This window comes from Dasypus novemcinctus, chromosome 1, assembly GCF_030445035.2.
Source record: "Dasypus novemcinctus isolate mDasNov1 chromosome 1, mDasNov1.1.hap2, whole genome shotgun sequence".
NCBI classification, from domain to species: domain Eukaryota; kingdom Metazoa; phylum Chordata; class Mammalia; order Cingulata; family Dasypodidae; genus Dasypus; species Dasypus novemcinctus.
Window position 1 is genome coordinate 203,862,476 of NC_080673.1, and position 27,148 is coordinate 203,889,623.

At 49.1% G+C, this 27,148-nt stretch overlaps 1 protein-coding gene and 1 long non-coding RNA gene across 2 annotated transcripts in view; one reads left to right on the forward strand and one right to left on the reverse strand.

Annotated features, from left to right (window-relative positions):
- Nucleotides 1-27,148, forward strand: part of SORCS2 (sortilin related VPS10 domain containing receptor 2) — a 527,745-nt gene that overhangs the window by 275,420 nt on the left and 225,177 nt on the right.
- LOC139439673 (uncharacterized) lies at nt 3,621-6,865 on the reverse strand. The gene is made up of 2 exons (XR_011649667.1): nt 6,553-6,865; nt 3,621-4,112 (listed from the first exon to the last, which is right to left on the reverse strand). It is a non-coding gene; the product is annotated as an uncharacterized lncRNA (long non-coding RNA).

The following is a 27,148-nucleotide window of genomic DNA, read 5'->3' on the forward strand; positions in this document are numbered from 1 at the left end:
CACGGCCCCCAGGACTCGGCCACTTGTGGCAGTGGCCGCAGGACACGGGCAGGTCCCCCGCCAGACAGAGCCCCTCGGGCGGTGCGCGGCCTGCTCGCTCACACGCCCAGGAACGACATTGTCCCTGTCCCCACTCTCCTGCCCGCCCTTCCGCAGGGCCGTCCCGGGGGCTCCCCGACAAGCTGCTCACCCCTGGACCTCGTCTGCTTCTGGGGCTCCCGGCTGCAGACCAGAGCCCAGCAAAGGAACGGAAGCAGGAAGGAGAGGCTGTGCCCGCGCCGGGGGGCAGCGGCGTGTGCGGGGGGGCTCTCCCACCGCGGGGGCCACGGACACCTCCCCGAGGGGGCAACGCTGGAGCTGCAGCAGGAGTCGGGTCTCGGCCTGTCGCGGTGCCCGCCGGGGGCCGGAGGGCAGGAGCGCAGAGATGGACGGGGCAGGAGCTGGGGCAAGGGGGTGGTCGCCGGGGCCTCTGCACCCCTGCACCCCGCGGGACAGCTGGCTGAGATGCCGGCAGCACCCCAGCACCTGCCTCCCGGGACCTGCGCCAACCAGAGCCCGCGAGGAAACTCAGGCCCTCGGCGGCCTCCCCAGCGGCCCCAGGACCCCGGCCGCTGGCCCTCTCCCCGTGCGCCCGCGCCGCCCCGACGACTTGGGGGACTCGTTTCAGCTCCTTGGACCCGCGTTTCCTTGCAGGGACCTTGCAGGAAGTGCCATCCTCTTCCCCAAGGGCCACGGGGGCCAGTGGCGCGGGCAGGGGGCGTCCTCGTCCCTCCACCCTGACCCCGTGTGTGCTCACGCTTCGCAGGCGCCCCTCGCACCGTGGACGAGCTGCTCTCGGGCGCCGTCGACCCCTGAGGCTGGCGGTTCAGCACCTGCCCTGCGCCGTGACCGCCGGACCCCGCTGCGCCCCCCGTCTTGCGTCATTGTCACGCTTAATCCCAGTCTTTCTATTTGTCTCTTTTTTGGGGGAAGGAAGCGCAGCCACACGTCATGGGGATTTCCTCTTCCTTCCTGATTCAGTTCCGTCCAGATGCTGTACGGGGGAGGCCGTGAGCCCCGGGAAGCAGGACCGGTGGGCGGCTGCACGGCCGGCTGTGGGGTGAAGGCAGGGGACGGGCTGGTGGCAAGGACTCGAAATGAGCCTTGCTGGCACCGTGGCTCGTCCTGGCCCCCTCCCCTCCAGGCCGCACATGGGGCAAGGCCCCCCCGACTTCTCTGTGCCTCGATTTCCCCATCTACAAGGTGAGGGAAAGGACAGACCGCGTCCTCGCTGAATTCTTCGTGGATCTTAGTGCCTCCGTGCCTCCTGAGACTGAGGGAACACGGAGGGGTGTTTCTCCTCCCACCTCCCTCTCTTCAAAATATGCCTCGACCGGGAGCTCTTCCCCTGCTAAGATGCAATTACGTTTCTCAAATTAATTATGGCACCCGGCAGCAGGGCTAGTGATTTTCTTAATTGCCAGTGTAATTACACCGGAAGAACGGTCACCCCTCGGAAAGGGGGGTGAGCTTCGGCAGCCGGCACCGGGGTCCGAGGAGCCTGAGATTACCCCCGTCTGGGGCTGCGGCTGGCTTGAGGTCTGCGGTCAGCCTGAACCACGTGCTTGGGCCACCTGCGCTAGGGAGGCCCTGCTCCGTCTCCGCCGTGCGTTTGGCTGGTTCCACCGAGGCTCGCTGAGCCCCTGGGTGGTGGGTGCTTCTGGGCTGTGAGTGAGGGGAGCTGCGATCCCGAGGCTCCCTGGAGGAGCTGGGGTTGTCCTTTCCCACTTTACAGGGAGCACTACCAGAGGTGAGACGGCCCCTGGAGGGATGACCGCCAGGCTGCCTCTGGCTCTTGAGGTCCTCGTGTCCATTGGACAAGGAACGCATCAGTGAGTGCCAAAAGGCCTTACGTGGAAAGAGGGTCTGTGGCTCCAGAGCAGAGGACCTCACGGGGCTCGGCAGGTGATGCCTAGTGCTGCTGCTGATGGTTCCTGCCGAGGATGACGGCTCCGGATGGGGGAAGAGGATTCTGTGGTCATGGCGGACCCCAAAGGGCTGCTTGATTCTCCACCTTGAGCTGGGCAGCCATCTCCAAATTCGCAGAGTTAATTTGCGTGACTGTGAAGGAAAGCCATCCAAAGGCAGAGGTGGTTACGTTCAGGGCACATCAGGGTGGCTGCTCCTCTTCTAGAAAGGAGGCACAGCGGATTCGCCTGGGCTGTACGGGCACCTGCTCCTCCTCCTGGCTTCTCCGGTCGCCACGGGCAGTCACCCCATCCCTCCCCATAACCCGCTGTAGCTCTGCGCCCCCCACTTGGTGAGCACACGGATGCAGGGACCACGTGTGAGATGCAGAGGACGGGAGCGGCCCGCCCCCCCCCAGGCTGGACACAGGCCTGTCCACCGACCGATGGGCCTTCTGGCTCAGAAAGCGGAGCTGGCCCCCCCACCGGGCACCCCAGAGCCATGCTGCACCGCGCGAGCCGCTCCTCCAGCCGTGGCATTTGAGGGAGAAGAGAATATTATAAAGCCGTTCGGGGTCAGTGACCCACGGGAAGTGCACCTCTTTAAACGTTTTTAAGAGTCTGGCTACTCCTTTTCCTTGCGGTGCAATTATTCGACAAGTTCCCCAACTTATTTTAATATTAAAAGCCAAGAAGCAGGGCCCTGCCAAGAAAAATATTTTGGGGCTGGGACCCTGGCATGTTTCTCTGTCTGTGAGCCTGGGCTCATTGAGGGGTTGCGGAAGCGTAAAAATAGGTCTGCATATAAGCGCATATATAAATACAACTTTGTTATCTTTTCAGAAGCGCCAAATAGGGAAATTATTACTTTAGAGCGCTGGGAATATCCAAACTCTAAGGGGAAAACAAAATGCATGTACATATGTCACCTATATCCATGGCCTTGGAATTCCTGACTTAAAGGAAATGCTGAGAATACCTGTTTAGTAATAAGGTAACAGAGTTTTCTATTTGCTGTACAAACATTTTTTTTTGAATCTTCACAAACACAAGAAGTTTAATATATAACTAGCTGCTCGATAAGTTATTATTTTTTGTTTGTGATGATGCTGCTGATCATAATGATGACTGATAAAATCTTCTACTCTCTTTCCACAGTATGCTCCCTGCGTTCAGTCACATTGTGGACAGAACAGACTTAAGTTTGAGATGGTAACTACATTGTCTTCTCCCATTCTTCCCTTCACATAATGATAGCAGACATTTTGACTTTTCCAATTAGTCTGTACATTCCTTCAGAATTCTCAAAAGAGTGCACGAGGAAGAAATGACTGCTCATATTCAGGGAAATAAACTTTGTGACCTTATTTCTGTGGATATGCCTCATGACTTTCTGGAAAGTTTCCATTTTTCTTCATTTTTGGATCCAGATGCCTTAAATATCAGTAGTCCATCTCAGTCCTTCTCTTATCTCCTTTAAGAATCCACCACCTACTACCAGGTCTTGAAGATATTTTCCTACAATTTCTTCTAGAAGTTTTATGGTTCTTGCTTTTATTTTTAGGGGTTTTTTTGGTCTTTATTTTTTCAAAATTACATTTAAAAATATGAGGTCCCCATATACCCCCCACGCACCTCACCCCACTCCTCCCCCCACAGCAACAATCTCGTCCATCATCATTACACATTCATTGCGTTTGGTGAGTACATCTCTGAGCACTGCTGCACCTCGTGGTCAGTGGTCCACAGCATAGCCCACACTCTCCCACGTTCCACCCAGTGGGCCATGGGAGGACATACAATGTCCGGTAACTGTCCCTGCAGCACCACCCCCGACAACTCCAACTCCCGAAAACGCCTCCACATCTCATCTCTTCCTCCCATTCCCCACCCCCAGCAGCCACCATGGCCACCTTCTCCACACCAATGCCGCATTTTCTTCGATTACTAATCACAATAGTTCATGAATAGAGTATCAATAAGTCCATTCTAATCCTTACTCTATTCCTCCATCCTGTGGACCTTGGATTGGTTCTGTCCACTCCACCTCTATATCAAGAGGGAGCTTAGATTCCACATGGATGCTGGATGTAATCCTCCTGCTTTCAGTTGTAGTCATTCTTGGCTCCCTGGTGTGGTGGTTGACCTTCTTCAACTCCATGTTACCTGAATGGGGTAAGTCCAATAAATCAGAGTGTAGGAGCTGAAGATTACAAACATTTTTTTAATCTCCTAGAAATACAAGACTGGCAGTGACCTTGCCCCACATCTGGTCCCTACAGCTTCTCAAGCCCCAACCAAATGGAAATTAGATGAAGATGGAGATGGATATACAGGCACGGATACAGCTGGAGATAGATCAGGATATAGGTGGAGATGGAGAGGGAGATAGATGCAGATCGACGTGGAGATGCAGATGGAGGTGGAGGTGTGGATGGAGCAGAGATGGAGGTGGAGATGGAGATGGAGGTAGAGATGGAGGTGGAGCTGGAGCTGGAGCTGGAGATGGAGATGCAGATGGAGCTGGAGCTGCAGATAAATACAGAGAGACATGGAATGCAGGTGGAGATGGAGATGGAAGCGGAGATGGATAGAGATACAGATAGATATGGAGGTGGAAATGCAGATGGAGATGGAGGTGGGGATGGAGATGCAGATAGATACAGACAGACATGGAACTGCAGATGGAAATGGAGGTGGAGATGGAGATGGAAATGGAAGTGGAGATGGATAGAGATACAGATGGAAATGGAAGTGGAGATAGATAGAGATACAGATAGATATGGACATGGAGATGCAGATGGAGGTGGAGATGGAGATGGAGGTGGAGGTGGAGGTGGAGGTGGAGGTGGAGGTGGAGGAGGAGATGCAGATGGAGATATGTACATTTACAGATACGGACTGACAGAGAGAGGGCTGTGAAGCTGTGGTCCCCGCTGGTGAACACAGGTGCAGCCCAGAAGGGATGCTCATGAAACGTGCGTTGAGCTAGATGGACAGCCTGGCCCTCTGGCCGGCTGGCTGTCACATTTCCATCCCTCTCCTTTCAAGCTTCACCAAGAACCACAGTTTGGAAGCCCAGCATAAGCCCCTCTCCGTTGGCGGGGGCGGAGTGAGGTTTCTGGAGCTGGCATGGATCTGTGCCCTGGAGGAGAGACCCTTCCTTCCTGGCTGACCTGGCTCCAAGGCTCCTTCCGCCACCGCCAGGCACAGGGAGGAGGACACGGCTTGGGACCCAGGACCCTCCCGACCTGCTCCCTGCTTTCCCCGTGCCAGGGGGAGGGGTGCGGGCCCCCGTCCTCATGTTTGCTCACAGCCTCAGCTTTTGGAGCCCTAGTTATGGGGGTTTCTGGGGATGTAGCCGGGGGCTGCTGGCTCGTAGCCCAAGGCTGGTCCTCCAGCACCACGCGGTCGTCACGTGCGAAGGAAGTGGACAGGCCGGCGTAGGTCAACGTCATTCAAACCCACGTGCCTTTCCTGAAGAACCTGGAGTTTGGAACCCGAAGGATTTTCAGCTGGATTTGCACCCAGCTCGGGCCTTTCCCAGCTGGACCCGCGGCGGTCGGACGCCTGGGCCCAGGGCTGCTCGTGCGCGTGCACCCAGCGTGGTCGCCTAGCGCCGTGCCCGGAAGGGCCCCTCGCTCGGTTTCCTGCTCCACTGTGGTTATCTTGTAATTCCGGATGAGCTTTGAACAGGGGGCCCCCGTTTTCTTTGTGCACTGGGTCCTGAGGCCCCCAAGCCCGCCATCTGCCTGTCACACCCCGCTGCCTTCTAGCTTCGGTCCAGCCGGGCTCGGCTGCCGGGGGCTCGAGAGGCCGCTGGCGGGAAAGGAGGCCGGGGTGCCCGCTGGCAGGGGGGCCGGGGTCCTCCACTAGCCCGCCGTGCAGGACACCTCTCGGCCCGAGGCCCATCCGAGCGCTGAAACCCCAGGCTTTCCTCCTGCGACACAGTAGATGGCGCTCGAAGGGGCAGAAGGGCCACCGAAAAGGGTGCGCAGCTGGCACGCAGATCCCATGGTGACGCATAGATGCATGGCAGGTGCGAACAAAGACTAGGGCCCAGAACCTTGCAGGGGGCCGCTTAATGCTCACTCTCCTTTCACGGCCACCTTCGCCGAGGGCCACACGCGTGCCTTGCTCCACGGAGGGTGCGGGTTCCTGGGAACGAGCTGCTGCCCGTCGGGCCCCGGGAAAATCCGGGCTCACGCCCCAGCTCTCGCTGACCAGTGGGGCGATGCTGGGCAGGCACCCTAGGCCTGCCTGCTTCCTCTCGGCTCCTGTAAGATAGTGGGGGCGCACCTCCTTGTCGGGGTGCAGAGAGGGAAAAGGCAACCCCAGCAGAGAGGGAAAAGGCAGCGGCTCGCTGAGCCCGAGGGAGGGCTGCCACGCCGCGCGGCCTCTCACCAGCGGTAAGCGGTAACTGGCTCACCTTGGCAAGGCAGAGCTCCGTGAGCCTCTGCCTCTCACGGGAAGGACGGGGGCCGCGTCACCCGCCCTCACAGAGCCGTGGGGAAGGCCGAGGGGCGATTCACAGGGGGCATGTAGGACAGGGCCTGGCACGTCCCTTGACAAACCCCCGGCCCCCCCGGGGCCTCCGTGTCCTCACCTGTGGAATGGGGGTCACGGTGTCCAGCCCCCAGGGCTGTCAGCAGGTTTCCAGGCAAAGGAGACGAGGGCCCGGCAGCGCCCGCCGAGGACTGGGGGCCCACCCCCTCGGGCGGGCATCGATTTGCCGTGGAGGGGCCCCGGGGGAGAATCAGGGACGACCCCGGCGGCGGGGACAAGCCAGAGTCCCCGTCCCCACGGCCGTGGACTCTCACTTGCGCGGATCGGAGGGAACGGGGCGTGAGGAAAGGCGCTTTCCCAGCCTGAGCGAGCGCCTCCGCCCGCGCAGGAGGCCGGGAGTCTGCATTTAATGAGCCTGCCTGTGTCAACAGAGGGGCTGCGTGCGGGGTAAATATTTGGCCTCCAGCTCCGCTTGGCTGGCTGTGTTTGCACTGCTGGGGAGGAAAACTTAACCCCCTGTTTCCCACGGCGACGCGGCATGTTGCTCCACTTAGGAGCTGCGGGCAGAACGGCTGTGTTGATTCGTGCCCCCGCTCGTCAGCTCATCGGCTGGCATCCTGGTGCGCAGGGGGCTGGCAAGCGGAGACCTTCCTGTGTGGCCTGGCCTGGTCATTTCGCCTTTCTGAGTCGCAGTGCTCCTTTCCCCAAAGGGAGAGTCCGTATCACTGACCTCAGGGTTGTTGGGAGGCATCAGTTAAACAGCATCTATGAAATGCATGCTGGGCACCGAGTAGGAGCCAAAAGGGATTACCTGAGACTTGTAATCAGGGAGGGCTTCCTGGAGGCAGCAGCCTAAAATGGATCTCAGGGGATAGACACTTATTCCCCAACACAGTTACCAAAAATGAGCAAACAAATGGACAAATAAAAGAAAGCAGGGTATTTAAGCGCCGTAAATTTAAAACACCATCAGTTTACATGCATGAAGAGTTTGGGCATACTTCCTCTAAGTTTAGCGGGTTCTCACTTGATCTTTTGAGCCAGTGAGTTGACCAAGAACCAGCCCGGGACATTGGCAGGAAGGTGCTGGCGCGAGAATCGTGTGCGTTTCCGAGCATTTAGTGACTTAATCAAGAATTGCGGCAGTTGAGACCCCACATGCAAGTTTAGATGTTTTAATGTCTAAAAATGAAAAGAGGATGACATTATTTTCAAGTCTATGTAGAAGGATAAATGTTGAAGAATGGCAGAAATTTCTGAAAATAGAAAAATAAACCAAAGAAAGGGAAGTTGCCTTAGAGGTTTTTGTTTTTATTTATTTATTTTTTTAAGGGTTTTTTTTTTGTCTTTATTTTTTTAATGTTACACTAAAAAAAATGAGGTCCCCATATACCTCCCACCCCCCCCCTCACCCCACTCCTCCCCCCATAGCAACCACCTCCTCCATCATCATGAGACATTCATTGCACTTGGTGAATACATCTCTGAGCACCGCTGCCCCTCATGGTCAATGGTCCACACCATAGCCCACACTCTCCCACAGTCCACCCGGGGGCCATGGGAGGACATACAATGTCCAGTAACTGTCCCCGCAGCACCACCCAGGACAACTCCAACCCCCGAAAACACCCCCACATCACATATCTTCCTCCCACTCCCTACCCCCAGCAGCCACCATGGCCACTTTCTCCACACCAATGCCACATTTTCTTCGATTATGAATCACAATAGTTCATGAATAGAATATCAGTAAGTCCACTCTAATCCATACTCTATTCCTCCATCCTGTGGGCCCTGGGATGGTGATGTCCACTCCACCTCTATATCAAGAGGGGGCTTAGAGTCCACATGGATGCTGGATGCAATCCTCCTGTTTTCAGTTGTAGGCACTCTTGGCTCCCTGGTGTGGTGGTTGACCTTCTTCACCTCCCTGTTAGCTGAGTGGGGTAAGTCCAAGAAACCAGAGAGTAGGAGTTGCAAGTCTGTTGAGGCTCAGGGCCTGGCTATCACATGGTCAGTCCAGAGATTCAGGTCCCCTGGGCTTTTAAAACTTCCTGAAAACTGCATTCAAACCCAATGGGGGTGACACAGTTATCAGCAAATCCAGCTGAGGGGTCCCAGGCCATCCTAAACGTCACTAAAAGGCACTGATGCACTGTAGACAGTGAGAGCTCATCGTGGCAAAGCAATGCCCCTGGCCCTTTGGGTATTTCAATTGGGGGAAAAATTAAGTCATGCCCTGCCCTGGCAAAGAAGCTGGGTGGGAGCATGGGGCTTGGTGTCTGGGATGAGGCCCTGTACCAAAATAAAGTTTAGGCCGATCAAAGATAGAACATTTTTAGTATTGTAATAAAAGTTAGGCAGACATACTAAAGTGCAGGCCAATCAAAGAAAGAAATTTTTAAAAATCCAAATATTGTAAGAAGTTAGGAGAAAATAAACAGCCATTTAAGCGAATCAGGAAACCCAGAATTTACACAAGACAATGTCGACACATTCCATATATAAAACGTAATTGTTAGTAAGGCAAAAATGATGTGATTAAAAATCAGTAGATAAAATGGATGGGTAAGAGGAAAATGGGCAGCACGTACAACAAGTGCAGGGTTAAATCTCCGATGAACATCTCTGATACATTTCTGGAAAGATCTTGTAGACTGATAAGAGAAAGATGGGCAGAAGTAGAAAAGCCCAGGCAGTGAGTGGATGTTCACAGAATAGCAGATCCCGACGCCGGAAAAATGGTGCCGAGATGCTCTCCCAGAGGAGGGAGGGAGATGCAAATGGAAGTGGCAAGGCTGACACTTGATACTCGCCCATCAGGGTGAGCGAGATCGCCTTCTGGGAGTGAGCTGGGAAAGGCTGTGAGCAGGGCAGGGAGGTCCCTGCGTGGTCCTGGGGGAACAGAGGGGTCCCGATGGCCTGGTGAGCAGCTGGCGACACCTCCAGGGCTGAAGGGCACATGCTATCCTGCCCACTCCTGGTCATCTCCCCCGGAGCAGCAGAAGCTGCAGCGTGACCGGGCACATTTGCAAGGGTGATTCTTACATGCAGCTTTGTTCCTAGTGCCGAGCAAAACCTGGGTAGCTGGGGGCAAGGTGAGTGTCCCCAAGTGGGGAACGACATGGAAGCACAGCCGTGCCGGGATCACCAGGCAGCTGTTGAATGGAACAGGTGGGGTGTTTCTCAATCAGCTTCTACCTTGTTATTGTTAAGTGAGAAAAGCAGGGTCCAGAAATGTGTAGGTGACATGACAAAAAACAAACCACAAAACAACTACATCCAGGTGTGTGTTTCTGCGTATGTATTCATGAGCTTGCAGGAAAAAAACAGAGGTTTGGGGGGAGAGTCCTCGCCAGGTTGTTTGCTTTGGTTCAGTTTCCTGAGAGAGAGCAGAGAGAAGCTTTATGGGGAGCAAAAAAAGACTGATGTTTTTGTGTGTAAGAGAAATAGTGAGTTTGCAGAACAATCATGCATAAAATACAGATTTTCCATATACCACCCTATTATTAACACCTTGGTGTAGAACATTTGTTACAACTGATGAAAAAAGACTGAATTTTAATAAAACATGGTGAGAGAGGAATGGGGGGGAGGGTCTCCAGCCACCACTTACCAACCCATCCACAATAGTAGTTATCGGAGGACGGTAGGATTTCAGACTGTTTATACATTCCTTACTCATGTTTTTACAATGCACAAGTGTGATTTATATAAATGGACATAAAACAACTTGACTGTTTTTCCTGCATTAAAAAAGTAATGGCCGAGGGGCTTCTGGTCAATCAAGACAGCGTTGCAAGATGCTCTAGGGTGCCATTCTCCTGCAGAACGTTGAACAACTAGCAAAAACTGGGCATGCCATTTTCCTCAGAACTCCAGAAAACAGGCAAAGGGTTGAAGTAACTGGAAAAGGGCAGACTCAAGAAAACACAGCTTTAAAAACCAGGGGGTGAGGCTCATGACCCTTTGCTGGCCCCTCTCCCAGCAGGTGTGGAACCACCTGTGCTCCCACTGTGGGTGCCTAGCCCTGTGCCAGAGGGAGCAGAGCCACACTGTGCGCTTCCTGGGGTGCCTGTATGCAGGTGCACAACTCAGGTGGCAGCCCGAAAGACTGAACCAGGATATTCTCTGGATTGCCCTCCCAGAACTTGCACTGTAGCCAGAAGCTATTTGCAGACAGCTGAAGCAGTGTAAGAAACAATTGAGTCAAAACTGCCTGGGGCAAAGGAGTACCTGCATGAAATCATACAAGGCGGGTGGGGGTGGGGGGGTTGGGGGGGTGGGGAGTCTACTTTATAAGAAATAGAAGGGGCATTCAAATTCCTGTAAACTGGAGAATTCCTAAGGCCTCAAGGAAGCACAAGGCAAGCACAAGGCAAGGATAAGATGCAGGCTCAGAAAAGATGGAGAGGGCCCTGCACTTCGCTTTTGCCTCTGCCTGATCTTGATAGGAGGGCTGAACTCCGAAGGGGACCACTGGCCAACACAGAACCAATTTGCAGAGACTGTGAAAGGTGGTTTTGTATTGGCTGATTTGTTGCTCTTAGGTCCTGGCACTCAATCTCTGTCATACCACTAACTGGATATAAACTTAAGGAACAGACAGAGCAAGGGCTAAATTCCAGAGTTCACACTTGAAAATATTAAAATGTAAAAACTATTCGCTGTCCTTTAAAAATGAGGGTGAGTTTAAAACACAGGTAAACAGAAACTTAGAATATGTTAATAAGAGACCTGCCCTATAGGAAGCACTAAAGGGAGTTTAATAGCCTGAAAGGACAAGGTGGGAGAGAGAGGCTTGGAGGAGGATATAGAATTGAAGATTATTAGTAAGGGTGACTAAAAGGGTAAAAGACAGACAAAAATAAATATGACATATGAGAGCCAAAGGATAAAATGGTTGAAGTAAGTACTGTCTTTAAGTAATAACATTGAATAATAATGGATTAAACTGCCCAATCAAAAGATACAAACTGGCAGAATGGATTTAAATAATATGAACTCTCTATATTCTGTGTACAAAAGACTCACCTTAAATCCAAGGATACAAATAGGCTGAAAGTGAAAGGTTGGAAAAAGATATTCCATGCAAATAGTAAACGAAAAAGTGCTAGGGTAGCTATACTACTATTGGACAAAATAGACTTTAAATGCCTAACTGTTTATAAGAGATGAAGAAAGACATTATATATTAATAAAAGGGCCAATTGACCAAGAAGAAATAACAATCATAAATTTTTATGCATCTAACCAGGGTACCCCAAAATACCTGAGGATAGCACTGGCTATCTGCAGGGAGCAAGAAATGTTTCTACACTAATAGCTGGAAACTTCAGTACACCACTCTCATCAATAAATAGAACGTCTAGACAGAGGAATAATAAGGAAACAGAAATTTGAATAATATGAAAAACGAACTAGACCTAAAAGATATATACAGACCATTGCACCCCAAAATAGAAGTGTAGGGAGCAGATGTAGCTCAAATGGTTGAGTGCCTGCTTCCCACACGGGAGGGTCCAGATTCAGTCCCTGGAACCTCCTAAAAACAAACAACAAGCAAAAGACCAGTTCAGGGGAATCGATGTGGCTCAGTGGTTGAGTGCCAGTTTCCCACATACAAGGCCTGGGGTTCAATCCCCAGCCTTGGTACCTAAAAACAAGAAAAAAAAAAAAAAAAACAGAAGGACATACATTCTTCTCAAGTGCTCATGGATCAATCTGCAGGATAGACAACATGCAAGGTCACAAAACAGGTCCCAATAAATTTAAAAAGATTGAAATTACACAAAGCACTTTCTCTGATCCTAATGGGATGAAACTGGAAACTAGTAACAGGTAGAGAATGGGAAAATTCACAAATATATGGAGGATAAACTATATACTCTTAAACAATCAGTGGGTCAAAGAAGAAATAGCAAGAGAAATAAGTCTATCAAGACAAATGAAGACAAGAACACAACATATCAAAATCTATGGAATGCAGCATAGGAAGTGCTGAGAGGGAAAGATATAACCCTATACATCTACATTAAAATGGAAAAAAGAGCTAAAATCAAAGACCTAAGTACACACCTGGAGAAACCAGAAAAAGAACAGCAAACTAATCCCAAAGCAAGCAGAAGGAAAGAAATAAGAAAGATTAAAGCAGAAAAAAATAGAATTGAGAATTAAAAAAAAAAAAAGAATCAACAAAACCCAAAGGTTGATTCCTTGAGAAGATCAATAAAATCAACAAACCCTTAGCTGGACTGATAAAGAAAAAAGAGAGAAGATGCAAATAAATAAAGTCAGAAATGAGAGAGGAGCATTACTACTGACCACACAAAAATAAAAAAGATCTAAGAGGATACTATGAACAATTGTATGCCAACAAATTAGACAACTTAGATGAAATGGACAATTTCTTAGAAACAATGAGCAACCTACACTGACTCTAGAAGAAATAGACCTCAACAAAGCAATCTCAATTAAAGAGATTGAATTTGTCATTAAAAACATACTAATATTCAAAATCCCAGGACCAGGTGGCTTCACAGGTGAATTCTAGCAATGACTCCAAGAAGAATTATTATCAATCCTGCTCAAATGCTTCCAAAAAATTGAATAGGTAGGGAACACTATCTAATTCATTCCATGAAGCCAACATCAACCTAATACCAAAGCCAGATAAAGCTACTACAAAAAAAAAATTACAGAACAATCTCTCTAGTGATTAATGATGCAAAAATTCTAAAAAATTGCATCTAATGATGCAAAAATACTTGCAAATTGAATCCTACAGCTCATTGAAACAATTATACACCGTGATCAAGTGGGTTTTATCCCAGATATGCAAGGGTAGTTCAACCTAAGAAAATTAATTAATGTACTACATCAAGTTAACGAATCAAAGGGTAAAAGCTACTTGGTCATCTCAATGGGCACAGAAAAGGCATTTGACAAACCCAGCATCCTTTTTTGATAAACACACTTCGAAAGATAGATATACAGAAAACTTCCTCAACATAATAAAGGGCATATATGAAAAAACCCACATTGTACTCTATGGTGAAAGACTGAAAGTTTTCCCCCTAAGATCAGGAATGAGACAATGATGCCCTCTGCCATCGCTCTTATTCAACACTGTGTTAGTAGTTCTAGCTAGAGCAATTAGATAAGAATAAGAAATAAAAGTCATCAAAATCAGAAAGGAAGAAGTAAAACTTTCTCTATTTCCAGATGACATGATACTATATTTAGAAAACGTAAAACAACAAAGCTAATAGCTAATAAATGAGTTCAGCAAAGTGGCAGAACACAAGATCAAAACATAAAAATCAGTAGTGTTTCTATTCACTAGTAATGAGCAATCTGAGGAGGAAATCAAGAAGATATTCCCCTTATAATAACAAATAAAAGAATCAAATACCTAGGAGTAAGTTTAACCAAGGATGTAAAGGAACTGTACTCAGAATACTACAAAACATTCCTATTAGAAATCAAAAAAGACCTAAACAAGTGGAAGGACATTTTGTGTGCATGGACTGGATTTCTTTAAGATGTCAGTTCTATCCAAATTGATTTACAGAATCCCAATCAAAATTCTAACAGCTTACTTTGCAGACAAGGAAAAGCCAATTATCAAATTTATTTGGAAGGGAAGGGAGCACAAAATAGCCAAAAACATCTTGAAAAAGAAGAACAAAGTTGGAGGACTCACACATCCTCACTTTAAAGCATATTACAAAGATACAGCAGTCAACCAGGGATGAGCCTCCCTGGCACTGAGGCATTACTACCAAGTACCAGCTGATGATGTGGTTGGAGAATGACCTTGAATAAAAGGGCCAACTCAGACCAGCAGAATATCTCAGTCTACATATAATATCAGGAGTTAAGAATGCTTTTGGACCTTGAATAAAAAGGGGAAATGGAAAGGACAAATGAGTTTATATGACTATGAGTCTCCAAAAAAGAGCCTGGAGGTCATCAGAGGGGTCGCCCTTATGCACACCTCAGCAGAGTCCCAGAGACAGCTAAAGTAGATACAACCCCAGGTACTGGTTCTTCTGAGGACTTCAGAGACCCACAGGTTCTATGGTCATGGCAGATGGACTTCAGTGTCATGTCAGTTTGCCCTACATTGAAATTTGTGTTCCTGAGTGTGATGGAGTTGGACTCAGATGTGATCTTTGTCCACAAGCTTCTCCTGTCACTTTTACCAGACCTGTGGTTGGTGCTGGGGTTTAGTGTATACTCAGGGGACCTGAATCTCTGGACTGTCCATGTGATACCCAGGCCCTGAGCCTCAACAGACTTGCCACTCCTACCCTCTGATTTATTGGACTTACCCCAGCCAGCTAACAGGGAGATGAAGAAGGTCAATCACCACACCAGGGAGCCAAGAGTGCCTACAACTGCAAACAGGAGAATTGCATCCATCATCCAAGTGGAATCTGAGCCCCCTCTTGAAGTGGAGCAGACATAACCATCCCAGGGTCCACAGAATGGAGGAAAAGAGTATGGATTAGAGTGGACTTACTGATATTCTATTCATGAACTATTGTGATTAGTAATGGAAGTAAATGTAGCATTGAGATGGAGAAAGTGGCCATGGTAGCTGCTGAGGGTGGGGAGTGGGAAGAAGAGATGTGATCTGGGACATTTTCAGGACTTGGAGTTGTCCCAGGTGGTACTGCAGGGACAGTTACTGGACATTGTAAGTCCCCCCATGGCCCACTGGGTGGACTGGGGGAGAATGTAAACTATAATGTGGACCACTGACCATGAGGCGCAGCAGTGCTCAGAGATGTATTCACCAAGTGCAATGAATATCTCATGATGATGGAGGAGATTGTTGTTATGGGGGGAGGAGTGTGTGGGGGGAGGTATATGGGGACCATATTTTTTTAATGTAATATTACAAAAATTAATAAAGACAAAAAAAATCCCAGCATGGTACTGTCATAAAGCTAGACATATTAATCAATGGAATTGAATTGAGAGCTCAGAAATAGACTCTCACATAATTGGTTAATCGAATTTTGACAAGGCTGCTATGTCCCCTTAACTAGGACAGACAAGACTTTTCTATTTTTTTCCCCATAAATAAATTAATATATTTATTTATTTAGATGAAAAAATATTAGAGGTTCCCACATACCCCACTCTCTATACCCCCCACTCCTCCCTCATCAACAACTTCTTTCCTTAGTGTGGTACATTCACTGCATTTGATTAATACATTTTGGAGCACTGCTATAAAGCATGGATTATACTTTACATTGTAGTTTACACCGTCTCTCAGTCCAGTCAGTGGATTATGGCAGAATATATAATGTCCTGCATCTGTCCCTGCAATATCATTCAGCACAATGCCACATCCCGAAAATGCCCCCATATCATACCTCTTTTTCCTTCTCCCTGCCTTCAGCAACTCCCATGGCCACTGTCTCCACATCAGTGGTACAGTTTCTTCCATTACTAGAGTTACAATAATTCTGTAGTAGAATACCAGTAAGTCCACCCTAATCCATATTTTATTCTTCCATCCTAAGTATCCTGGGATGGTGATGCCTAATCCACCTCTTAATTAAGAGAGAGCTTAGATCCCACATGGCTGATGGATGGGATTCTCCTGCTTGCAGATGTAGACTCTTTTGGCTCCTTGTTGTGGTGGTTGACCATCATCACCTCCTTGTTAGCTGACCTGGGTAAGTCCAATGACCTTGAGAGTAGGTGTTGCAACTCTGCAGATGCTCAGGGCCCAGCTGGCACATGGACAGTCCAGAGAGTCAAGTCTCCTGGACATATACCAACCCCAGTGCCAACCACAGTTTCAGTAAAAACGAGCTCTGTCACATTCCCCAACAGAACAGCAACAATCCCCCAAGTGCAAGGGCAATGACCAGTGAAGGGTGGTCCAATGATGGGCCCTTGATACTGATGACTATACTTATGACCGTGTGTGCTTGAAATTTCAACTTGGCCTAGAGCTTCAGGGTGCCTAACAGTTACCTCCTGAAAGCCTCCATGTTGCTCAAATGTGGCCACTCTCTAAGCCAAACTCTACATATAAATGCATTACCTTCCCCCCAGCGTGGGACATGACTCCCGGGGATGAGCTTCCCTGGCACCAAGGGATTGTTACCAAGCACTGGCTGGTGATGCAACTAGAAAAAGACCTTGAATTAAAGGGGGAAATGGTAAAGACAAGTGAGTTTATATGGCTAAGAGATTTCAAAATGAGCCGGAAGGTCATCAGAAGGGTCGCACTTATGCATGTCTCAGCAGGATCTCAGAGACAGCCAAAATAGATACAACCCCAGGTAGTGGTGCTCCTTAGGGCTACAGAGACACCCAGGTCCTACGGTCATGGCAGATGGCTCTGGAGTTCAGGGCCTTGCCAGTGGGTCCTACTTTGGAATTTGTGCTCCTGAGTGTGCTGGAGTTGGACTCAGATGTGACTTCTCTACACATTCCTCTTCTGTCGCTTTTATAAAACAGCCTTTTCAACAGATGGTACTGGGAGAACTGAATATCCATATCCAAAAGAATGAAAGAGGATCTCTATCTCACACCTTATGCAAAAATTAATTCAAAATGGATAAAAGACCTAAATATAAGAGCTAGGACCATAAAACTCCTAGAAGAAAATGTAGGGAAGCATCTTTAAGATTTGTGGTAGGAAATTGTTTCTTAGACTGTACACCAAAAGCATGAGCAACAAAAGAAAAAATAGATAATTGATAAACTGACTATTTTTGTGCTTCAAAGGGCTTTGTCAAGGAGATGATAAGGCAGCCTACTCAATGGGAGAAAATATTTGGAAACCACATATCCTATAAGGGTTTAATATTTAGAATATAAAAAGAAATCTTACAATTCAATAATAAAAAGTCAAACAACCCAATTAAGAAGTGGGCAAAAGACTTGAAAAGACATTTTTCCAAAGAGGAAATACAAATGGCTAAAAAGTACATGAAAAGATGCTCAACATCACTAGAGCAATGCAAATCAAAACCACAATGAGATATCATTTCACACCTAGCAGACTGGCCACTATTAAAAAAACAGAAAACTGCTAGTGTTAGAGAGGATGTAGAGAAATAGGAACACTTATTCACTGTTCGTGGAGTGTAGAAGGGTAGAGCAGCTGTGGAAGACAGTTGGGCAGTTCCTCAGGAAGCTAAGGATAGAATTGCCATAAGATCTGGCAATCCCACTGCTAGGTGGATATTTATTTTATTTTATTTTATTTTTTTAATTTTTTATTCATTTTTAAAAAAAATATTACATTAAAAAAATATGAAGTCCCATTCAACCCCACCGCCCCCACCCCCCACTGCCCCCACAGCAACACCCCCTCCCATCATCATGACACATCCATTGCACCCGGTAAGTACATCTCTGGGCATCGCTGCACCCCATAGTCAATGGTCCACATCATAGCCCATACTCTCCCATGTTCCATCCAGTGGGCCCTGGGGGGATCTACAATGTCCCGTAGTTGTCCATGAAGCACCACCCAGGACAGCTCCAAGTCCCGAAAATGCCTCCCCATCTCATCTCTTCCTCCCATTCCCTGCACCCAGCCGCCACCATGGCCACCCTTCCCACACCAATGCCACATTTTCTCTGTGGACATTGGATTGATTGTGTCTATTGCACATCTATGTCAAGTGGGGGCTTAGATTCCACATGGATACTGGATGCAATCCTCCTGCTTTCAGTTGTAGGCACTCTAGGCTTCATGGTGTGGTGCTTGACCTTCTTCAACTCCATGTTAGCTGAGTGGGGTAAGTCCAATAAATCAGAGTGTAGGAGCTGAAGTCTGTTGAGGCTCAGGACCTGGCTATCATATTGTCAGTCCAGAGATTCAAATCCCCTAAATACACCTTAAACCCCAACACCAACTACAATTCCAGTAAAGTAGTATGAAAGGCTTGTGAAAAGAGATCCCATCTGAGTCCAGTTCCATCACACAGAAACACCAGCTCCAGAGAAGGGCCATCTGACATGGCAGTGAACCCCATCTGCCATGACCATAGAACCTGTGGGTCTCTTGAGCCCTCAAAAGGACCAATACCTGGGGTTGTATCTACTTTATCTGTCTCTGAGACTCTGCTCAGGTGTGCATAAGGGCAATCCTTCTGACAACCTCCAGACTCTTTTTTAGAGACTCATAGCCATATATACTTATTTCTCCTTTCCATTTCCCCCTTACATTAGGTCAAACAGCATTTTAAAGTCATGTTACTTTATGTAGACAGGGATATTCTGCTGATCCGCATTGAACCTTCCGTATAAGGTCATTTTCCAGTTGCATCATCAGTTGGTAGTTGATAGTGGTCCCTCGGTGCCAGGGAGGCTCATCCCCGGGTGTCATGTCCCACGCTGGGGGGAAGGCATTGCATTTACATGCTGAGTTTGGCTTCGAGACTGGCCACATTTGAGTAACACGGAGGCTGTCAGGAGGGAACTCCTAGGCACAGTGGTGCTCTAGGCCTTGTTCTTATTTCGGGCGTATAGGCTCACAAGCATAGTCATTAGTATCAGGGGCTCACTGTTGGACCCTCATTCCTTCCTGGTCCTTACCGTTGCACCTGGGGGACTGCCGCTGCTCCCTTAGGGACCATGACAGAGCCCCCCCCCCCCGGCCAAGGTACACACTAATGCCCAGTGTGACTAATGGGCAAAGCTGTGTGTGAGGTGGGGGTGGGTAGGTGAGAACTCTATTTCCTGCATGGTTTTTCTGTAATCCTTCAACTTCTTCAATAAGAAAAGAAATAAAAATGGCTGTGCCATGCTCCTGATCTCTGAGGACAGGCCCGAAGGACTGAAATTAAACCCAAGGTTGATGAAAATATACAGAAACTGTCATGGAAAGAATACAAAGTAGAACGGGGGGAAGGAGCTAACATGGTCGGCCTGACCAGAATTCTTGGATGTGACTCAAGAGCAAGCAGCGTTCGTGGAGAAAGAGCATTGTGTGGTGATTTCTGTCCCCACTCTGAGCGTGTCGTGCATCCCAGCGGGTGCCCTGAATACACAGAATGATGTTTGCTCATAACTGCTAATTCCTGTGAAAGGCCAGTCAAGTCCGAACAGGAAATCAGCTTCTGCTGGAAGTGTTGAGAACACGGAATGGTCTCAGGGGTGATGGAAGCGGCTGAGGAGCCAGCTGGGGATGGCGTGCAGGTGGGCAGGAGTACAGGTGTGTAGGTGTGCAGGTAGGCGGGTGTGCAGGTGTGGGGGAATACAGGTATGCAGGTGGGCAGAGGGGTGGGTATGTTTGTGGGCAGGAGTACAGGTGTGTAGGTGGGTGGGTTTGTAGATGGGCAGGAGTGCAGGTGGGCAGGTGGGCAGCTGTGCATGCAGACAGGAGTACAAGTGTGCAGGCAGGCGGGTTTGTAGATGGGCAGGAATGGAGGTGGGCAGGAGTACAGGTGTGCAGGTGGGCAAGTTGCTGCAGGGATTCGCTGCCACCTCCAGCATGGAGTGACAGAAGGAGGGTGGGGATCCTGCAGCTCCGAGTCAGGGCCAACAGGCAGGGACCCGAAGCAGGGCAGGTATGCCAGGCAGGAGCCCGTGCCGTGGAGCAGGAGCACTGTCTGCAGGAGACACAGCCTGGCTTCTGCCTTCCTCCCACCCTCCAGGCCCCTCTGGAGCCCCCCGGGGCTGAGTCCAGCAGGAGGTCAGGGGACAAGCAGCCTCGGGGTGCCCAGCAGAGCAGGGGCTTTAGGAACAGATGGGGAGAATAGCCAGGTCGCACGTGTTCACAAACCATTCTCAAGCCCGTTCTTGCCCACAGCCAACAGGAGGATGTGGAAGTAGCTCCTGAGGCCATCTTCTCACTCCCGGGTTCCTGATGGGAAAAGTGGAGCTTCAAGAGGTCCCAGAAAAACCAGAGAAAGGAAACAGGCTGTGCCAGGCCAGGGGGCTGCGTGGGGTGGGGGGAGCAGCCTCCAGGGAGCCGGGAGGCAAAGCTTGACCTCCCAGCAGTAGCCCTGGGCCCCAGCGCCAGGGTCCCAGGGCCCATGCCTGCTCCTCCCTGGTGGTCCTGTGTGCTGGGGGTTCGGGACCCAGAAGGGTCCGGCTCGGTCTCAGGAGGGAGCAGTGGCCCCGGGCAGCTGGAGCCTGCTCATGGGCGCGGGCCTGCAATCCAGCGCTCCCTCAGCGGAGGCAGCTGCCACGGAGCCCGACGTCACAGCTCTCAAAACCCCTTTTTCTTTTTCTAATTGCCGTGACTGGAGTAACTCCAGCTTACCTTCCCCCGCCGCCCTCGACGGTGAAATTGAATTTAGCAGACCGGCACCGGGCCGTCTCTGATCTTTAAATGCCCTGTTTATTTACCGCATGGACGTGGATTTGGCGTTTGAAGCAAGTGTGACAATGTTGCCACCGAAAGGCTGAGGCTGCAGTGGAAACCGGCTTCAAAGACGTCCACGGCTGAGGGATGGCGATGGACGTGGATGCAAACGCCGTGCATTCTGGGGCCTGCTGTGGGACAAAGAGGCAGAGAGGATGACAGGTGCATGATGAGGGGTGGAGGGCCACGCTCGAGACAAACAGATGGAGGAAGAGGGCCAGAGAGACAGGCAGAGATAGAGAGAGATGAGAGGCAGAGAGAGAGAGAGACAAGGGAACAGGTAAGCACTGGGCAGTGCTTCTATAGACAGGTCTGGGTGCACCCAGAGGAGGCCTTGGCAGTGCCCCTGGGGGTGGGCAGGCAGGTGAGAGCAAGGGTGGGTGAGGCTGAGCTGCCCCTCTCGCCTTGCTGAAAAATCAAACTCCCCTTGTTCTTTGGAATGCCAGTGTCAGCTGTCTGCTGGTCCCCCAGGCGCTCAGACACAGAAAATTCAGACAAGCTTTGGCTTGGCCCATTTCCAGTTCCATTTCTGTCCTCGGGGGAAATTCTCCTTAATGGGGAGAAAAGCAGAGAGCTGACATTAGCCTGGGCCCAAATCACCGTGAGTTCTTCTTTAGTAGGTCTTTGAAAGAACAGCTTTCATGGTTGAAGATAGATGATGCTCTCCCAACAAGACAGCAAGCACAAAGATTCCTTCCTTCGTGTGTTCCCGAGGAAGGATGTCACAAATGACAGACTGTGTTTTCAAAATAGAAAATAGAGTCAACTCTGGGAGCAACCCAATAGCAGGTCCTGGATTTGGTTACCTGGGAGTGGCATGTAAAGACACCAGCGATGAGCAACTTTTCAGGTCCTGCAGCTATTGGGAGGGCTTCTTAAGGTCTCACTCAGATTCTTAATCATTCTTCAAACATTTCCTGTGCTCCTGAAGAGTGGAGCCTCTCCAAGGCATCCCTGGTTCCCCTTCTCAATGCTTAGCCCAGGGCAAGGCACAGAGCAGTTTTCCAGTAAATGTGTGTATATGAGTGAGATGGATGGATGGATGGATGGATGATGTACAGATGGGTGGATAGATGATGGGTGGTTGGATAGGTGGGTGGATGGATGATGGATGATGGATGTTTGATGGGTGGTTAGATGCATGGAAGGATGGAAGGATTGATGGATGGATGGATTAATGGATGGATAGAAAAAGGTAAGGGTGGAAGGATGAATAAATAGAAAGATAGATGAATGGATGAATGGATGGATGGATGGGCAGATGGACGGATGGGCAGCCAATGAGGAATGCAAGGGGAGAGTGTTCCAAGATGTTCTAAGCCCTCACAGGATTGGAGCAAGTGGGAAAAATTGGGGATAAAGTCATTAAGCCAAAGGGGACCTCCTGAAAACTGTTCAGTGACAATATGGAAATTCTTCTACTTTCCTCACACTAAAAGCTGGGACCTCTGTGATTGGCCCTAGAATGAGGATTTCCTGGTGGGAAGGGACTCTGACCTCACGTACTAAGTCCGCCTCTGAGATTAATCCTCCCCCCATGTCTTGGCCTGCCAAAGGGCTGCCAATACGAAGTACCAGAAATCTGTTGGCTTTTATAAAGGGGATTTATTTGGGGTAAAAGCTTACAGTTCCAAGGCTGTGAAGAGCCCAAATCGATGCACCATCAGAGATACTTGCTCACCAAAGTCAGCTACTGTTAATCCTGGCATGTTGCCACGTGGTGAAGGAAAATGGCTGCCGATCTCTGTCCGGGTTTCTCCTTCCCTTCTGGGATTCCTCTCTCAGGCTCAGCTGCTCTACTTTCTGTCCAATTTCAGCTACAAGCTAGCATAGGTCTTATCCCTTAGGGCTCCCTATACTACTCTCAGCTGTTCTACTCTCGTCCCAAATTCAGCTGTAAGCTGTCAGACTCATGGCTCATCTCTCTTCTGGGCCTCAGCTGTTTGAGCCTTCTCATTTCTGTCACACGGCAGAATAAAAAATGACAGAGCTCTCTCTTCCTGTGTCTGTCTGAGCAAGTGGCCATTTATATCAGGTCCAGCAAGGGGGTGAGGACTCAAACTGAGTCAGGCCCTACTGCCATAGACCAATAAAAAACCCTACAGCAATCATGTCAACTCATCTTAATCAAAGGCCCTATATCAGTCAGCCAAAGGGGTGTTGATACAAAGTACCAGAACTCTGCTGGCTTTTAGTAGGGTAGAAGCTTATAGTCACAAGACCCTAGAGAGTCCAAGTTGCTTCCTACCAAACGCTGTTGCCATGTGTTGAAACAAGATGGTGGGCCATGTCTGCGAGGGTTCAGCCTTCCTCTTCCTCTAAAGGCTCCATGGGCCCAGCCTCTTCCAGTCCTAGATGTAGGCTGGCACAAGGTTCACCTTTCAGGGCCTCAGTGGATCGGCAAATCATTAGGCGCATTTCTCTTCTTGGGGCCATGTCATGTCAATGGCGCTGTCTCTCTTCCTCTATGTTCTTCTTCTCTGTGTAGCTACTTCCACGTAAGAGTCTGTTTTACTAGCCTACCAAGAGGGCGGGGATTCAACGCTGAGTCATACTTTATTGAGGTGGTGGAATCAAGCCCTAATCTCAACATTATTTAATCAGTCATCTCAGCTGAATCTAATACAACCAAAGGGTTATCCCACCTAGAGGAACAGACCAGTTTACAAACATAATCTGTATATATATTTTGGAATTCATAAATAATATCAAACTGCCACAGGCCCCTCAACTGAATTTAATATAATCAAAGGGTGTCACACCCAGGAGAATAGATTAGTTTACAAACATAACCTTTCTCTTTTGGGATTCATAAAATAATCTCAAACTTGCCACACCCCAAATCCATGGAGTCACGCTGGTGATTGCTGTCAAGAGCCCGGGACCCCAGGGTGCTGTCCTATTTGATGGCCCACCAGGCTAAATCTTTCTCTGCTGAGTTAGGGCTGACATGTTCAGGGTTCTCGAAGGTGGGGGTGGCCAATGGGAAACCAGCCCCAAGGACCCCCAGATATGGCTCGGCCGTTCAAAGCCGGGGTCCATAGAAGTGGGCTGCTTCCCGCACTCAGCGCTCCAGTCCCCATCCTTTACCGTTTCCACACATGCCTCCCTGGCTTTGCAAGGCTGGGACACAGGAGGCCTGGCCTCTTTCCTCTGTTCCTCTCTCCAGTCTGCTCAGGGCCCATTCCCGCTTTTTCAGGTCACCCCGGTGGTGGGCATATGGCTTGGCCTCCATCACAGGGTGTGGCTCTCCTTTTGTGGGACCCTACATGGTTGGAAGGACAGTGACCCAGCTGGTGAGGACAGATTTTGCCCTGGGAACCCAAGCCTGTCCTTGAGCCTCCCTTTTCCCCTTTTCATCGTGGATTATCCCCCCACTTCCAGGCTGCAGACAGACTGCAGGACTGCAGGCAAGCCCAGGTTGGGGTTCCCAGAAGTCGAGCCCTCGAGGGATGGCAACTTCTGCTTTCCCTGAAGGCAGAGGGGAAGGGCGAGGGCTTTAGATTCAGACAGACCAGAGCCCATGCCCGCCCCTGCCCCTGCTCACTGTGGGATTCTGAGCCAGTTACTTCTTCTCTCTGAGCCTCGGTTTCGATGGTCTCGAAAATGGTATTTTTTTGACTCAGGTGGGAGAGTACTATGAAAAACAGAAAGTATGCTACAGGTGTAAGTTATATGATTTTTAAATAAAAATACATTAAAGGTCTCCATTTTGGGAGCATTTTTTAATACCCCGATTTATTTTTACTTTTAGTTTTTCTAAATTAGTATGTATTCTATTTCTAATCTTTAAACCCATCAGTATATTTCATTTCCTTATTAACTGAATTTGGCAATATATTAGGCTTCATTTTTTCAGAAGTTTTGGACCACAGAGAGGTGAACCTTTGGCAGGGGAGGAACATTGGTGTGGGGTGTTATTGATGGGGGGCACATGATTGGGAGGGAGTTCTCCAGGGCATGTGTATAGGGTACATAAAAATGTTTGGATATATATTAGGTATTTTCATAGTAGTTACAGTTACAAACAACAACTGAGGGAGTACTGAGTTCCTAGCCAGGGGAGCTCTGTTGCACTACCCAATGGAATAGCAACAATTCCCCAAGTACAAGGGCAAAGACCAGTGAAGAAGGATGATCCAATGATGAGCCCTTGATATTGATGACTATGCTTACGAGCCTGTGTGCCTGAAATATGAACTAGGCCTAGAGCTGCAGGGTGCCTAAGAGTTACCTCCTGAGAACCTCCATGTTGCTCAAATGTGACTACTCTCTAAGCCAAACTCAGCATGTAAATACATTACCTTTCCCCCAGTGTGGGACATGACTCATGGGGATGAACCTTCCTGGCACTGAGGGCTTACTACCAAGCATCAGCTGGTGATGCAACTAGAAAAAGACCTTGAATAAAAGGGTCAACTCAGACCAGCAGAATATCTCAGCCTACATGAAGGATCATGTGTTAAAAACCGCTTTTTGACCTTGAATAAAAGGGGGAAATGGCAAAGACAAATGAGTTTATATGGCTAAGAGTCTTCAAAAAAGAATCAGGAGGCCATCAGAGGGGTCACACTTACACACGCCTCAGCAGGACCCCAGAGACAGCCAAAGTAGATTCAAATCCCAGGTACTGGTTCTCCTGAGAGTTGTGGAGACCCACAGGTTCTATGGTCATGGCAAATGGCAAATGTCAGTTGGCCCTACTTTGGAATTTGTGTTCCTGAGTGTGATGGAGCTGGACTCAGATGTGACCTTTCTACACATGCCTCTTCTGCCACTTAAAAAATAAATAAATTAGAAGGCTCTATTTTTGGAGCATTTTTTTGTCTTTATTTTTTAATGTTACATTCAAAAAATTTGAGGTCCCTCTATACCCCCCACTCCCCTCACCCCACTCCTCCCATAACAACAACCCCCTCCAACATCATGGGACATTCGTTGCACTTGGTGAATACATCTCTGAGCACTGCTGCATCACACGGTCAATGGTCCACATTATAGTTTACACTCTCCCCCAGTCCACCCAGTGAGCCATGGGAGGGCATACAATGTCCAGTAACTGTTCCTGCAGCACCACCCAGGACAGCTCCAAGTCCTGAAAATGCCCCCACATCACATCTCTTCTTCCCACTCCCTACCCTCAGCAGCTACCATGGCCACTTTCTCCAAATCAATGCTACATTTTCTTCGATTACTAATCACAATAGTTCATGAATAGAATATCAGTAAGTCCACTCTAATCCATACTCTATTCCTCCATCCTGTGGACCCTGGAATGGTATGTCCACTTCACGTCTATATCAAGAGGGTGCTTAGATTCCACGTGGATGATGGATGCAATTCTTATGTTTTCAGTTGTAGGCACTCTTGGCTCCCTGGTGTGGTGGTTGACTTTCTTCACCTCCCTGTTACCTGGCTGGGTTAAGTCCAATAAACCAGAGGGTAGGAGTTGCTAGTCTGTTGAGGCTCAGGGCCTGGGTATCACATGGACAGTCCAGAGATTCAGGTTCCCTGAGTATACACTAAACCCCAGCGCCAACCACAGGTCCGGTAAAAGTAACAGGAGAGGCTTGTGAACAAAGATAACATCTGAATACAGCTCCATCACACAGAAACACAAACTCCAAAGTAGGGCCAACTGACATGTCATTGAACTCCATCTGCCATGACCATAGAAACTGTGGGTCTCTGTAGCCCTCAGAAGAACCAATACCTGGGGTTGCATCTACTTTATCTGTCTCTGGAACTCTGCTGAGATATGCATAAGGACGACCCCTCTGATAACCTCCCGGCTCCTTTTTGGAGACTCATAGCCATATCAACTCATTTGTCCTTTCCATTTCTCCCTTTTATTCAGGTCAAAAAGCATTTTTAACTCCTGATATTATATGTAGGCTGAGATATTCTGCTGGCCTGAGTTGATCCTTTTATTCAAGGTCATTTTCTAGTTACATCATCAGCTGGTACTTGGTAATAATCCCTTGGTGCCACGGAGGCTCATCCCCAGGAGTCATGTCCCACGCTGGGGGGAAGGCAAGGCATTTACATGCTGAGTTTGGCTTCAAGACTGGTCACATTTGAGCAACACGGAGGCTCTCAGGAGGTAACTCTTAGGCACCCTGCAGCTCTAGGCCTTGTTCTTATTTTAGGCGGAGCATTTTTTAAGTTTCCAAAAAAAGGTAGCATTCCTTATATCCCTCCTTCACCTCAGTTTCCCCATTGGTAACATCTTGCGTTAGTGGGCAAAATTTGTTATGACTGATGACACAAGATTGCCACAGTAATAGTAACTAAAGTCCATGCTTGACATCAGGGTTCCCTCGCTGTGATGTACAGTGCT